Raw genomic sequence first — 14,773 nt, forward strand, 5'->3', positions numbered from 1 at the left:
AAAGCTGAAAGCTATGTTTCATATCCTCCTCCGCAGCTAGGGATCTGGATTTAGACACAGACAACCAGATATACTCATGAGTAGCACAGATTCAGAACTAAGCTGTAGAAGGACGACGCAGTGGCAGAAAAGGTGTCTACTTCACTGGCACAGAAGTCCAGCCTCCTTATTGTCAGACAGCACATAAGATCTGTTGCTGAAGGTAATAGTTCTGACCCCACTCCCTGATCCCCTGCTCATGGTTACAGTAGTACAACCCTGAAGCCAGCAGTTGGGACGGGAGCCTCCTAACTCCCCAGCTTCCCAATGAGGCAGATGTAGAGGGCCAGTTCTGCGATGGTGTTCTTGGAGTCTGGAATAGCTCTACATCAGGAGCTACTCCAAAGACCTTCTAAAAAATGGTAAGCACTGACTTATCATGTTAAGTGCCCTTCTGATGAAAGTGGAGTGGTTTCTGTTATCTGTCACAGAATGCCGAGTGATAAAGACCTGAAGAATGAAAAGGAGTCATGTGGCAAACAAGGGGAAGAGAATTCCAGACCGAGAAAATAGCAAGCGTACAGGGTCGAGGCTGGGAAAAGACTTGGCATGTTCAAGCCACAAGAAGAAAGTTATTGTTGCTGGAGGAATGAAGAGGTGGGAATGAGGAAAATGAGACACTGCGGGAGTCTGATCAGGGCAATGTCAGTAAGAGACAAGTTCGATTTTTTTTCCTAGTATATTGGGAATTCATCGAGGAGTTTCAATCAGGCATAATCTAGTTTTAAGAATATTAGACTAGATGCCTTGCAGAAAAGGAATTAAAGCAAGAAGATTAGTATAGGACTATGTCAGTAGTACTAGCAGGAATGAGGAAAAGGAGGAATTAAATCCTTGGCTTTCAGACAGATCAGAAGGTAGATGTGCTGTAATTCACTAAAACAGAGATACATAGGATAGAATAAACACATGTTTGAAGCATCAAGAGCTTGTTTTCATTTTTGGGTATGGGGTTGCACAAGTCAAAGTTGAGATGCAAACCAGACAAAAGACTGCCAAGGAGAGTTTCATAAATAAGAATCTGCAAAGGAATAGTCAGTTTTCCATGGAAATCCTCATCTAAACCAGGTCCCAGGTCAAGACATTTTAACACATGAGTCAGAAACAAAACCTCAGAGCACAGTACCTCCAACCACGTTTTTCGTTTCTTATACAAGGTCTCGTTTTTGTCACTCAGGCTGAAGTGCAGTGGTATGATCACAGCTCCTCAAACTTCTGGCCTGAGTGACCCTCCTGTCTCAACCTTTCAAGTATCTAGGACTACAAGTGTGCTCTGCCTTACCCGGCTATTTTTTTAAATTTTTTTTGTTGAGACAATCTTGCTATGTTGCCCAGTCTGGTCTCAAACTGCTGGGCTCAAGCAATCCTCTGGCCTTGACCCCCCAGTGTGTTGAGATTATAGGCTTGAGCCACCACATCTGGCCACCAAAGCACCTCTTTCTTACGTTAGCTTTTACCAAAGGCTATCAGCAGTTCACTCTATTAACCATATGACCACAGACCCTGTCCTTATCTGCAAATTCACGAACACTTCCTCAGGCCCGGGAAGAACTGAACTTCTTCTGTCTACCTATACTACCAGAAAATGACTAAGTCAAGCTGTCAGGACATTTACAACCCTCTTATTATATGTTTCCTATATTCTTGCAACCCTGATCAGTTGCCCTGAGACTAAGTGTTGAAGTCTGCTCTTACTTTGCTGTAATTACCATCTGGACAGCTGACTTGCTATTCTTACAAATACAATCCTAGCATTGCAGGATACCATGGGCCACCATGCCAATCTCCTTGCTGCACAAACTTGCTAAGCCCATTACATATGTAAGTTTTATTATCATAATCACCAATACCACTGTGGCTGAGGTTGATTTTATGATGGCCATACATTGAAGAGTAGCTATGTAAGTCACTAAACATACATTTTATCTCCACTTAAATATATTTGTTTACCTGAAATCATTACAGACAGAATATACACAGATCTATGTGTGGACAAGCCTATCTGTGTATGTGTGTGTGTGTACATACATATATTTGTGCACAGGTCTAAACAAATATATATATATATTATATATATATTATATATGAGAAACTAATATGTAATTAGTTAAAATGTTAGTTCAATATATATATGTTAACATGTATGTATATTAAACTAACAGATTATCATGAATATGTTATTTGAACTCATAGTCATTAAGAGATGTGAAACTTTTAAAATTGTTCACTGTTGGAAAACATTGGAGAGTCTCCAAATATTTAAACATCTAATCTTTAAGTTGAAATGATTCACACTAAAGGAAAATAAAAATATCTGAGCATATTTATTCAGGAGCAGCGGTAAATTAAGAAACCAAGAGATTTTTAAATGAATTTTCACTATGTTAATTTCAAGCTATTTATTATTTTATGGGCTGTCTGGTTTGTTAAAGCCTAATTAATGTAAGTAAAGAAGACTCAAGTAATCATTGAATATATCACTATGAAATGAATTTTAGATAAAAGTACCATTACTTTAAGAGAGGAAAGAACACATAATCGCCATGGCTAATATTAATTTTAATGTCATGGAAAATTTATTTAATAGGAAGACTATGCTTGCAAGTAACATCTGAATTTTTCTCTTTGTTTCAATATCCATGTGAACCTGAGAGAAATTGCCTAGTAGATTTTAAAAATCTATAGTATAGGTGTTTTAATCAGGGGTCTCCAGAGAAACAGAACCAATAAGCCAATTCCTTATAATAAATTTATTTTGATATAAGGAATGGCTCACGTTATTACAGTGACTGACAAATCCCAAGGTCTACAAGGTGAGTTGGTCAGCTAGAGACTCAGGAGTGCTAATGGTCTAGTTCCTGTTCAAAGGTCAGTAAGTCTGAGTTCCAGGAAGAGCTGATTTTTCAGTTCAAATCATAAGGCAGAGAAAAGCTAATGTCCCAGTTTGAAGTCAGTAAGGTTGGGAGAAAGCTTTCCTTGGAGATGGTCAGCCATTTTGTCCTATTCAGGCTGTCAACCACATGAATGAGGCCCATAACATTAGGAAGAGCAATCTACCTTACTCAGTCTACCAATTTAAAGGTAAATCTCATCCTAAAACACCCTCATAGAAATGCTGAGAATGATGTTTAACCTGGGCACCTTGTGGTCTGGTCACATTAGCACATAAAATGATCACTACAGTAGGTCAACTGTCGGAATGCAGAATGTTTTGCCTTTACTAATACTTCACGCTAAAGGAAAAAGTGAACATGAGTAGTTACAGCCACAGATAATATAAGATACTGTAAGTTTGGTTTTAAAAAGCATTATGTGTATTCTTCACATGTTATTTCCAATGGTCTCCATTATTCAATATTCTTAATATACATCTGGTATCTGCCATGTCTACCGCAAAGGTAGACAAAATGCTCACTGGGGTCCTAGTCCTTTTTACCTCATGCCTACCTGACCACCTTATAGCTGCTCTCTCTTCAAGACAATCTACTTTTTAGATATGTCCCACATAAATATTCCTGGCTGGGCATGGCAGCTCATGCCTGTAATCCTAGCAATTTGAGATGGAAAGGTGGGCAGATTGCTTGAGTCCAGGAGTTCGAGACTAGACTGGGCAAATGGCAAAATCCTATCTCTCTCTTTTTTTTTTTTAATGTCTAATGAAAAAAGAAATACTAAACCACTGTTATTATTACAATGCTCCCCTGCTCAGGAACCTACCATGGCTCACCAGAGAAGCAAAGGTAGATTAACTTTCAGCTCTACAGAAAGGTTATAGCTATTATTGTGTAGATGTCTTGTGTTTTTGTTTTTTTTTTCTTGTTGTTGTTGTTGTTTTAATATGGCTAAAGTTTCTACACTGACTTTCAGAATTTCAGAGAGGGGTCCAAGTTGTAAGCCAGCTGGAAACAAGATAACTACTATAATGGCATGAGGGTGTTCATTAAGCAAATTGTATCTTGCCATAAGGTATGTATGTGGGGAAGGGGTGTATAGCATTAAACAATGCTTCATTTAAATAGACTTTCTTTTCTTCATCAAAGATTTGTTTACTTCTCCTATACTCTAGGTCTATGATAGACTCTAGAGTTGCAACACATTAAAGGCATAGCACCCTGATGGAACTAAATACAGAATCTAGAAATAAACCCATGCATATATGGTCAACTGATATTCAACAATAAGGAAAGAAAGTCTCTTTTATAAATTATGTTTGAAAAACTGAGCATCTGCATGAGAAAGAATGACATTTGCCCTTTATCTTACACCATACACAAAAATCAACTCAAAATGGATTAAAGATCTAAATGCAAGACTTGAAACCATTAAAACTCTAGGAAAAAAACATGGAGAAAATCTCGTTGACACTGGTCTTGACAATAGTTTTTTGGCTAGAACACCAAAAGCACAGGCAATAAAAGCAAACAATGCCAAGTGGGACTACATCAAACTAAAAAGCTTCTGCACAGCAAAGGAAAGAGTCAGAAAAAAGAAAAGGCAACACGTAATGAGAGAAAGTATTTGCAAACCATATATTTGATAAGGGGCTAATATTCAAATTATATGAGAAATTCATACAACTAAATAGTAAGAAAATAAAGAATCCAATTTAAAAAATGGACAAAAGCGCCGGGCGCGGTGGCTCACGCCTGTAATCCCAGCACTTTGGGAGGCCGAGACGGGCGGATCACGAGGTCAGGAGATCGAGACCATCCTGGCTAACACGGTGAAACCCCGTCTCTACTAAAAAATACAAAAAAACTAGCCGGGCGAGGCGGCGGGCGCCTGTAGTCCCAGCTACTCGGGAGGCTGAGGCAGGAGAATGGCGTGAACCCGGGAGGCGGAGCTTGCAGTGAGCCGAGATCCGGCCACTGCACCCCAGCCTGGGTGACAGAGCGAGACTCCGTCTCAAAAAAAAAAAAAAAAAAAAAAAGACAAAAGACCTGACTAGGCATTTCCAAAAGAAGATATACAGATGTTCAATAGGTATATGAAATAAACGTTCAACATCATTAATCCTCAGAGAAACACAAATTGAAATCAGAATGAGGTATCACTACACACCTTTTAGAACAGCTATTATAAAAAAAAAAATGAAAGATAAATGCTGTCAGAAATGTGGAAAAAGGAAACTTTTGTACATAGTTGGTGGGAATGTAAATTAGCATAACCATTACAGAAAACAGCAGGGAGGTTTCTCAAAAAATTAAAAATAGAACTACCATGTGATCCAACAAATCACTACTAGGTGTATTTCCAAAGGAATGAAATCAGTACGTTAAATAGATGCCTGCACTGTCATGTTCATTGCAGCATTATTCACAATAGCCAAAATATGGGATCAGCCTAAGTGTCTGTCAATGGATGAATGGATAAAGAAAATGTGATATATATAGATTACATATATATAATATCTATATATCATATATAGATATATATCATATAGAGATCATATATATCTATATATAGATATATATATCATATAGAGAGAGCTCCATATATCTATGTGGAGGCTGAATAGTATATACAGTAGAATACTGTTCAGACTTAAAATATAAGGAAATTCTGTCATTTGCAATAACATGGACGAACATGGAGGACATTAAGTGAAGGCAGGCAGGCACAAAAAAAAATACCTCATAAACTCAGTCGTATGTGGAATCTACAAGAGTTGAACTCATGGACGTAGAGAGTACAATGGTGGTTACCTGGGCCAGAATAGTTGGGAAATGAAGGATGTGGGGAGCAGTTGGGGAGATGTTGGTGAAGGGATTCAAAATTTCAGATAGCAAGAAAAAATTTTACAATGTTTATTGTAAAACATGGTGATATTGTTAACACAATGTATTATACCCTTGAAAACTCTATAAAAAGTAGAATTTGTGTTCTCACTGCAAAATATGTGAACTAATGCATATGTTAATTAGCTCAATTTAACTATTCTATGATGCATGTATATTACAAACAATATGTTATACAAAATAAATATATATAATTTTTGTCAAAAAGTTTTGAAAAAACAAGGAAAGGATCTGAATAGACATATTTCCAAAGAAAATAGACAAATGTCTAACAGGCGCATGAAAAGATGCTCAACATTACTAATCATTAGAGAAATGCAAATTAAAACTGCAATGATATATCACCTCACACCTATTAAGATAGCTGCTATGAAAAAGACAAGAAGCTGGGTGCAGTAGCTCATGCCTGTAATCCCAGCTATGCAGAAGGCTAAAGTGGCAGAACTGTGTCAGCCTGGGAGTTTGAGACCAGCCTAGGTAATATAGCAAGACCTCATCTCTGTTTTAAAAAAAAGAAGAAGAGGAGAAGAAGAAGAAGGAGAAGGAGAAGAAGAAGAAGAAGAAGAAGAAGAAGAAGAAGAAGAAGAAGAAGAAGAGGAGGAGGAGGAGGAGGAGGAGGAGGAGGAGGAGGAGGAGGAGGAGGAAGAGGAAGAGGACGAGGAAGAGGAAGAGGAAGAGGAAGAGGAGGAGGAGGAGGAGGGAGAGAAGAAAGAAGAAGAAGGAAAAAGGAAGAGGAGGAGGAGGAGGAAGAGGAGGAAGAAGAGGAAGAGGAAGAAGAAGAAGAGGAGGAGGAGAAATAATAGAAGAGATAAGTGTTGGAAAGGGTGTGGAGAAAATGAACCCTTGTACACGGTTGGTGGGAATGTACTGGAACAGCTATTACAGAAAACAGTACAGAGTTTCCTTTAAAACATTAAAAACAGAGCTACCATATGAACCAGCAATCCCACTTTGGGTATATATGTAAAATATAAAATCGATGTTTTGGAGAGATATCTATTCCTCCTTTTCTATTGTAGCATTATTCACAATAGGGAAGCTATGGAAACAACCTAAGTGTCCATGGACAGAAGAATGAATAAAGAAATTGAGGTACATATATACAATGGAATATTATTCAAACATTAAAAAAGGAAACGTCATTTGCAATAACGTGGATGAACTCAGAGGACATTATGCTATGTAAAATAAGTCAGGCACAGAAAGACAAATTACCATTATGTTCTCACTTATACAGGCATACCTTGTAAACATTGCAGGTCCAGTTCCAAATCACCACAATACACTGAATATCACAATACAGTGAGTCACACAAATATTCTGGTTTCCCACATAAAAGTCAGTTTTATACTCTGTTATAGTCTACTAAGTGTACAGCAGCATTATGTCTAAGAAAGTACATAATTTATTTTTAAAATATTTTATTGCTTAAAATGCTAATTATCATCTGAGCCTTCAGTAAGTCATAATCTTTTGACTGGTGGAGGGTCTTGCCTCAGTGTTGATGGCTGCTGACTGATCAGAGTGGCAGATGCTGAAGGTTGGAATTACTGTGGCAATTTCATAAACAAGACAACAATAAAGTACCACATTGATTGACATATCCTTTTATGAAAGATTTCTCTGTAGCATGTTATACTGTTTAATAGCATTTTGCCCAGAGTAGAACTTCTTTCAAAATTGGAGTCATTCCTTTCAAGCCCTGCTGCTGCCTTATCAACTAAGTTTATATAATATTCTAGATCCTTTGTTGTCATTTCAATAATGTTCACAGCACCTCCAGCAAGAGAAGATTCTATCTCAAGAAACCACTTTCTTTGATCATCCATAAGAAGGTACTCTTCTTCCATTAAAATTTGATTATGAATTACAGCAATTCAGTCACATTCTCAGGCTCTACTTTCTAATTCTAGATCTCTTGCTATTTTTACCACATTTACAGTTACTTTCTCCGCTGAAGTCTCAAACCCTTTAAATTCATCCATGAGGGTTAGAATCAATTTCTGCTGTTCATGTTTATATTTTGGCCTCCTTCTATTAATTGTGAATGTTCTTAATGGCATCTAGAAGGGTGAATTTTTTTCAGAAAGTTTTCAATTTCCTTTACCTGGATCCATAAGAAGAATTACAATCTATGGCAGCTATAGCCTTCTAAAATGCATTTCTTGGCTGGGTGCATGGCTCACACCTCTAATCCCAGCACTTTGGGAGACGGAGGCAGGTGGATCACTTGAGGCCAGAAAGTTCGAGACAGGCCTGGCCAACACAGTGAAACCGTCTCTCTACTAAAAATAGAAAAAAATTACCTGGGCATCATGGTGCATACCTGTTATCCCAGCTACTCAGGAGGCTGAGGCATGAGAATCGCTTGAACCCAGGAGGCAGAGGTTTTGGTGAGCCCAGGTTATGCCACTGCACTCCAGCCTGGATATCACAGTGAGACTCTGTCTCAAAATCATAAAGTAAAATAAAATAAAATATATTTCTTAAATAGTAAGACTTGAAAGTCAAAATACTGCTTGATCCATGGGCTGAAGAACGGATGTTATGTTAGCAGGCATGAAAACAACATTAAACTCCTTATATATCTTCATCAGATCTTCTGTGTGACCAGCTATCTTTTCAATGACCGTTAATGTTTTGAAAACAATCTTCTTTTCTGAGCAGTAGGTCTCAACACTGCGCTGAAAATAATCAGTAAACCATGCTATAAACAAATATGATATCAACCAGGCATTGTTTGTACTGACAGACTAGATTTAGCATAATTCTTAAGAGCGCTAGGCTTTTCAGAATAGTCGATGAGCATCGGCTTCAATTTAAAGTCACCAGCTGCATTAGCCCCCAATAAGAGAGTAAGACTGTCTTTTGAAGCTTTGAAGCCAGACATTGACTTCTTTCTGGCTATGAATTTCTAGAGATATCCTCTTCCAATAGAAGGCTGAATAACCTACATTGAAAATCTGTTATTTAGCATGGCCACCTTCATCAATGATCTTAGATCTTTGGGATAACTTGCTGAAGCATCTATATCAGCATTTGCTGCTCACCTTCCACTTTTATGTTATGGAGATGGCCTTTTTTCTTAAACTCATGAACTAACCTCTGCAGCTTCCTCTCCACTATCAGCCTTCATAGAATGGAAGAGAGTAGGGCTTGGCTCTGGATTAGGCTTTGGTGTAAAGGAATGTTGTGACTGGTTTGATCTTCTATATGGACAAATCAAAACTTTATAAGCAATAAGACTGTTTCACTTTCTCATGATTTGTGTGTTCACTGGAGTAGCGCTTTTAATTTCCTTTAAGAACTTTTCCTTTGCTTTCACAAGTTGGCTAGGTGGCACAAGAGGCTGAGCTTTTGCCCTGTCTCAGCTTTCAACATGGCTTCCTTACTAAGCTCTTGACTTAAAGTGATTCTTCTTTTCAATTGAACACTTAGAGGTCATTGTAGGGTTATTAATTAGCCTTATTTCAATATTGTGATGGCTTATGGAATAGGGAGGCCCAAAGAGAGGAAGAGAGATGGGAGAACAGCAGGTTGGTGGAGAAGTCAGAACACACACAACATGTATTAAGTTTCCCATCTTATATAGATCAGGTTTATGATGCTCCAAAACAATTATAATAATAATGTCAAAGATCACTGATCACAGGTCACCATAAGAGATGTAATAATAAAAACTTTTGAAATATTGTGAGAATTACCAAAATGTGAAACAGAGAAACAAAGTAAGCACATGATGTTGGAAAAATAGCACCCACTGACTTGTTTGACACAGAGTTCTCACAAACCTGCAATTTGTAAGAAACACAGTAGCTGTGAGGCACAATAAAACATGGTACACCAAAAGTAATGGCAACAAAAGCCAAAACTGACAAATGTGATCTAATTAAACTAAAGAGCTTCTGCTCAGCAAAGGAAACTATCATCAGAGCGAACAGGCAACCTACAGAATGGCAGAAAATTTTTGCAATCTATCCATCTGACAAAGGGCTGATATACAGAATCTACAAGGAATTTAAACAAATTTACAAGAAAAGAAAACCATCAAAAAGTGGGCAAAGGATATGAATAGATACTTCTCAAAAGAAGACATTTATGCGGCCAACAAACATGAAAAAAAGCTCATCATCACTGATCGATAGAGAAATGAAAATCAAAACCACAACAAGATACCATCTCATGCCAGTTAGAATAGTGATCATTAAAAAGTCAGGAAACAACAGATACTGGTGAGGATATGGAAAAATAGGAACGCTTTTCCACTGTTTTGGTGGGAGTGTAAATTAGTTCAACCATTGTGGAAGGCAGTGTGGTGGTTCCTCAAGGATCTAGAACCACAAATACCATTTGACCCAGTAATCCCACTACTGAGTATATACCCAAAGGATTATAAGTCATTCTACTATAAAGACACATGCACATGCATGTTTATTACAGCACTATTCACAATAGCAAAGACTTGGAACCAACCCAAATGCCCATCAATGATAGACTGGATAAAGAAAATGTGGCACATATACACCATGGAATACTATGCAATCATAAAAAAGAATGAGTTCATATCCTTTGCAGGGACATGGATGAAGCTGGGAACCATCATTCTCAGCAAACTAACACAGGAACAGAAAACCAAACACCACATGTTCTCACTCATAGGTGGGAGTTGTACAATGAGAACACATGGACACGGGGAGGGGAACATCACACACTGGGCCTGTTGGCAGATAGGGAACAAGGGGAGGGACAGCATTAGGACAAATACCTAATGCATGTGGGGTTTAAAACCTAGCTGATGGGTTGATGGGTGCAGCAAACCACCATGGCATGTGTATACTTATGTAACAAACATGTACATTCTGCACATGTATCCCAGAACTTAAAGTAAAAAAAAAAAAAAAAAAAAAAAAAACAGGTATGCCGGTATGTGAGACCTAAAAATGCTGAGCTCATAGAAGCAGATAATAGCGTGGCATTTTTCAAAGGCTACTGGGTGGGGAAAATGACTAGGTGTTAGTCAAAGCATATACACTTTCAGTTATAATGAATACATTTGATGATCTAGGGTACAGCATGGGTGGGGATGGATGTGTTAGTTTAATTGTGGTAACCACTACACACTGTAGATGTATATCTAATCATCACATTGTACACCTTGAATATATTCAATCTTTGTTAATTAAACATTTTTAAATTAAAGAAATAAATGCACAGCCCCTGACATGAAGCTCAGAAACAAGCAGAAGGTAATTCAATAATGATAGTATTGGCCAAACACAGTGGCTCACACCTGTAATCCCAGCACTTTGGGAGGTCGAGGCAGGAGGATCACTTGAGGTAAGGAGTCCAAGTACAGCCTGGCCAACATTGTGAAACCTCATCTTTACTAAAAAAAAAATACAAAAATTAGCTGGGTGTGGTGACGCATGCCTGTAGTCCCCAGCTACTTAGGAGGCTGAGGCAGGGAGATTGCTTGAAGCTAGGAGGCAGAGGTTGTGGTGAGCCTAGATCGTGCCACTCTACTCCAGTCTGGGTGACAGAGCAAGACTCCATCTCAAATAATAATAATAATAATAATAATAATAATAATAATAGCATCTACCTACAAAGTGCTTACTTGTGCCAGACATTGGGTTTGGCATTTTACACATTTAAGTCATTTAATTTTCACAATAGTCCTATCAAGTAAGGTCTCTTATTATCTCCATTTTACACATGAAAAAAGCCTAAGTTACAGAAAAGCTGAATAATTTGCTTAATGTCATTCACTAAGTGGTGTAACCAGACTTTGAACCAGACAGTCTGGCTTCAAATCCTGTGCTTTTAACGATGAGATTCTACTGTAAAATTTACCAAAGAAAGGTTTCCTAGAAGTGTATGGGAGCCCAAATGAAATGCAACATTGGCAGTGGCTTCACAGAAAATATCATCCCCTTTTTCATATATACAGTTGACACTTGAACAATGCAGAAATCTGCATATAACTTTTGGCTCCCCAAAACGTTAACTATTCATAGCCTGCTGTTGACCGGAAGCCTTACTGGTAACATATACAGTCAATTAACACATATTTTCTATGACATATATGTGTGTGTGTATATATATAAAAACACAGTTTATTCTTACAATAAAGTAAGCTAGAGAAAAAATGGTATTAAGAAAATCATAAGGAAGAGAAAATGCATTTATAGAACTGTATGGTATTTATCGATATCATAAGTTTCTGTCATCTGCTGTCAAGATGAATCTTCTGTCTGAAATGGTAGGCAACCACGGCTGCAGATCTCAATCTATGGTACATATCAAGCAAGCCAACTTTTTCCCGTAATGTCATGACTTTTCTCTGTTTCTTGGGAGCCCTTCAAGCATTACAACTGGCACTGTGCATGGGTCCCATGGTGCTTTCAAGGTTTACGGTATTGCACTAAACGCAATGAAAAATGCAAGAACGTTGACACATCACTTTTTATTGCTAGACACAATTTACTGGAGAGATGAAATTGCTCGTGTGGAGATGATTAGCATCACAAGGCATTTTAAGCAGATACTCACAACACTTGAGCTCACCACAATGGCAGCAGCAGGTGGTTACAAAATTATTACAGTAGTACATATGTATTACTGTTCATTTCGTGCAGTTATGATTTAATACTTCACCCTTAAGTTTGTTTACATTTCTCTTAACTGCAAATGGTGCCATGTATGGTCTGAAAGTGTGTAAGTTTTCATAAACTTTAACTTTATAATAGATTTGTGTATATTTTATGGTAGTAAATAATAAAATAGGCTAGAATGTACATTTTTTGCATTTACAGCATACCTACCTTTTTAATCTTTTGCTACTTCCAAGCTACACCATTTATCTGTGAGTTATCTCAAATTGTCACAAATATCCAAAAAAACTCCCAATACATTTGTTGAAAAAAAAATTGTGGATAAATGGACCCATGCAGTTCAAATCCATGTTGTTTAAGGGTCTACTGTATTTGTTTGCATCCATCTCTATCTCCCCAATGATAATATTCAAATATAACTAGGCCATGTTTCTATAGCTAAAATTTTGCTTTTGTAGGCTGAGGTAACCTTACTCCTCTCTTTTCAAATACCCTTTCTATCACTGCCAATGGCCTTTCTTTCCCATTTCCTTCACGGATAATTCTAACCAAAACTGATTTTATTTTTTCTGCCCACTCTTATAGATTATTAACTGAGCATATATTTTCCCAGTTGCTTATAATCGAACTCTGTTCTCTAATTTTTTTCACATGCCTAAGTCCTAATGCAGATTTTTATATCACCTAGCCATAAATACATTTGCATCCTCTAGAAGAGACAGACATATAGTAAGTGCTTAATAATACTCAATTTGACACAATTTAATTGAATTAAGAAGCATTTAAATTTAGGCATGAAAATTGAATAAACATTGAATAAACACTTCTTTTACTCTCTCAAAAATGCTTGCCTGGCTTCTTTTTCAAAACAGTTTTCTTTTTTTTTTCCTTACATATACTCAGGGTCTTAGACTCCTGAATTGCAGTCTAATTGGCCTAATTTAAGACTCATGTTGGCAGCAACAATTTCTGTAACTATCTGGAGTTATGAAGCAGTTAGCCAGAGAAGTATATTTGACAGCTACATTATTTCTCTAGAGAAAAAATAACTTACTGAAATTCTGAAAGGGACCAGTTAGGCTTGTAATAGTTACTGTTTCTCTATAACACCCTTTGCTCCCCTGTGGCATCTGCCTATGTCATTCTCCTTGGGTGCCGGTGCTGAAGGTGGGTGCTGCTAGAATGTATGACTTCATGATGCATCATTCAGGATTCCTTTCCTAAATTCCCCTATGAAATGTTGGTTTTCACCTCCACCATCCTGATATATGCTCTCTTTTGTCCAAAACTTCTATTCTGTTGCGTATTCTATCTTTGCCTGTGCCCAGAAACTTCAAGAGCCAAGAATTTTCATTCTCCCTGAGGATGTTTCTAAGGATCTCTCTACTCTCATGTATGATTTTTTACAATGTTTGTAGGTAGAAGATAAATTATCGGTGAGGAGAGAGAAACTGAAGAAATGGGAGTGATTGAGAGGAACGCATGAGGGAGAAAAGGAAGAATCATGAACATGAGTGGAGGGGTTATTCTCTAAGAGGCCAGCATGCTCTTCTTCCACCAATAGGGAGAGACAATAAACACATCAAGAGGAGCAGAAAAAAGATAAGAGTTCCTTAAAATCTTTTGAGGTGGAGAAAAGGAACTACATGAAAGATGATGGTCAAGAGCCTAAAACTATTCCCTGAAGAAATAGGGAGTAAGATCATTTGCCTGAGAGATGCAGCAGATTATGAAAATGACTTGGGACCATCTTTCTGAGATTTGGGCATCTATTAGAGGGTCATAATTGTGGTGAGAGCCTGAGTGAAAGTGGCTGGCACAAATGTATAATGGTATAGTCACTGAACTCTATGGCCCTCAGGTAACTCTGGATAGGGAAGAGAAAGAAAGTATGGACAATGGAACTGATCCCTGAGGCAAATAATTCTAGAGGGGTGGGGATGGAAAGCATTGGTGTGACTGACAGGGAAGTCCAGGCTTGTGGGGTGGAGGGTGAAATAGGAGTTGTGGAGATTTCATGAAACATGCATGTGAGCCATCCAGGGACATGAGTGCTGGGAGTAGGAGGGCTCACCAGACACAGCCATTCTTTACCCTCCTTCACACCAGGAGGGCAGATCAAACATGTTTGGGACATACAACTATGGACAAAGCTTCCCCCAAAAGAGACAACTAGGAAAAGTAATACAGGCCAATAACCATGCTTTCTCTACACAGTATTTCAAATAAGTAGACTGTAGTGTAGCCTACATTTCTATTTCAAATAATTGTGGAATCTAACACTTTAAAATACATTCCCTTTATATTACATATTACCAATTT

The 14,773-nt window shown here is 37.8% G+C and overlaps 1 protein-coding gene across 14 annotated transcripts in view; it reads right to left on the minus strand.

Moving 5' to 3' along the window:
- GRM8 (glutamate metabotropic receptor 8) overlaps positions 1-14,773 on the minus strand; it is an 805,700-nt gene that overhangs the window by 261,316 nt on the left and 529,611 nt on the right.

This window comes from Macaca mulatta, chromosome 3 (genome assembly GCF_049350105.2).
Source record: "Macaca mulatta isolate MMU2019108-1 chromosome 3, T2T-MMU8v2.0, whole genome shotgun sequence".
In the NCBI taxonomy this organism is placed as follows: Eukaryota; Metazoa; Chordata; class Mammalia; order Primates; family Cercopithecidae; genus Macaca; species Macaca mulatta.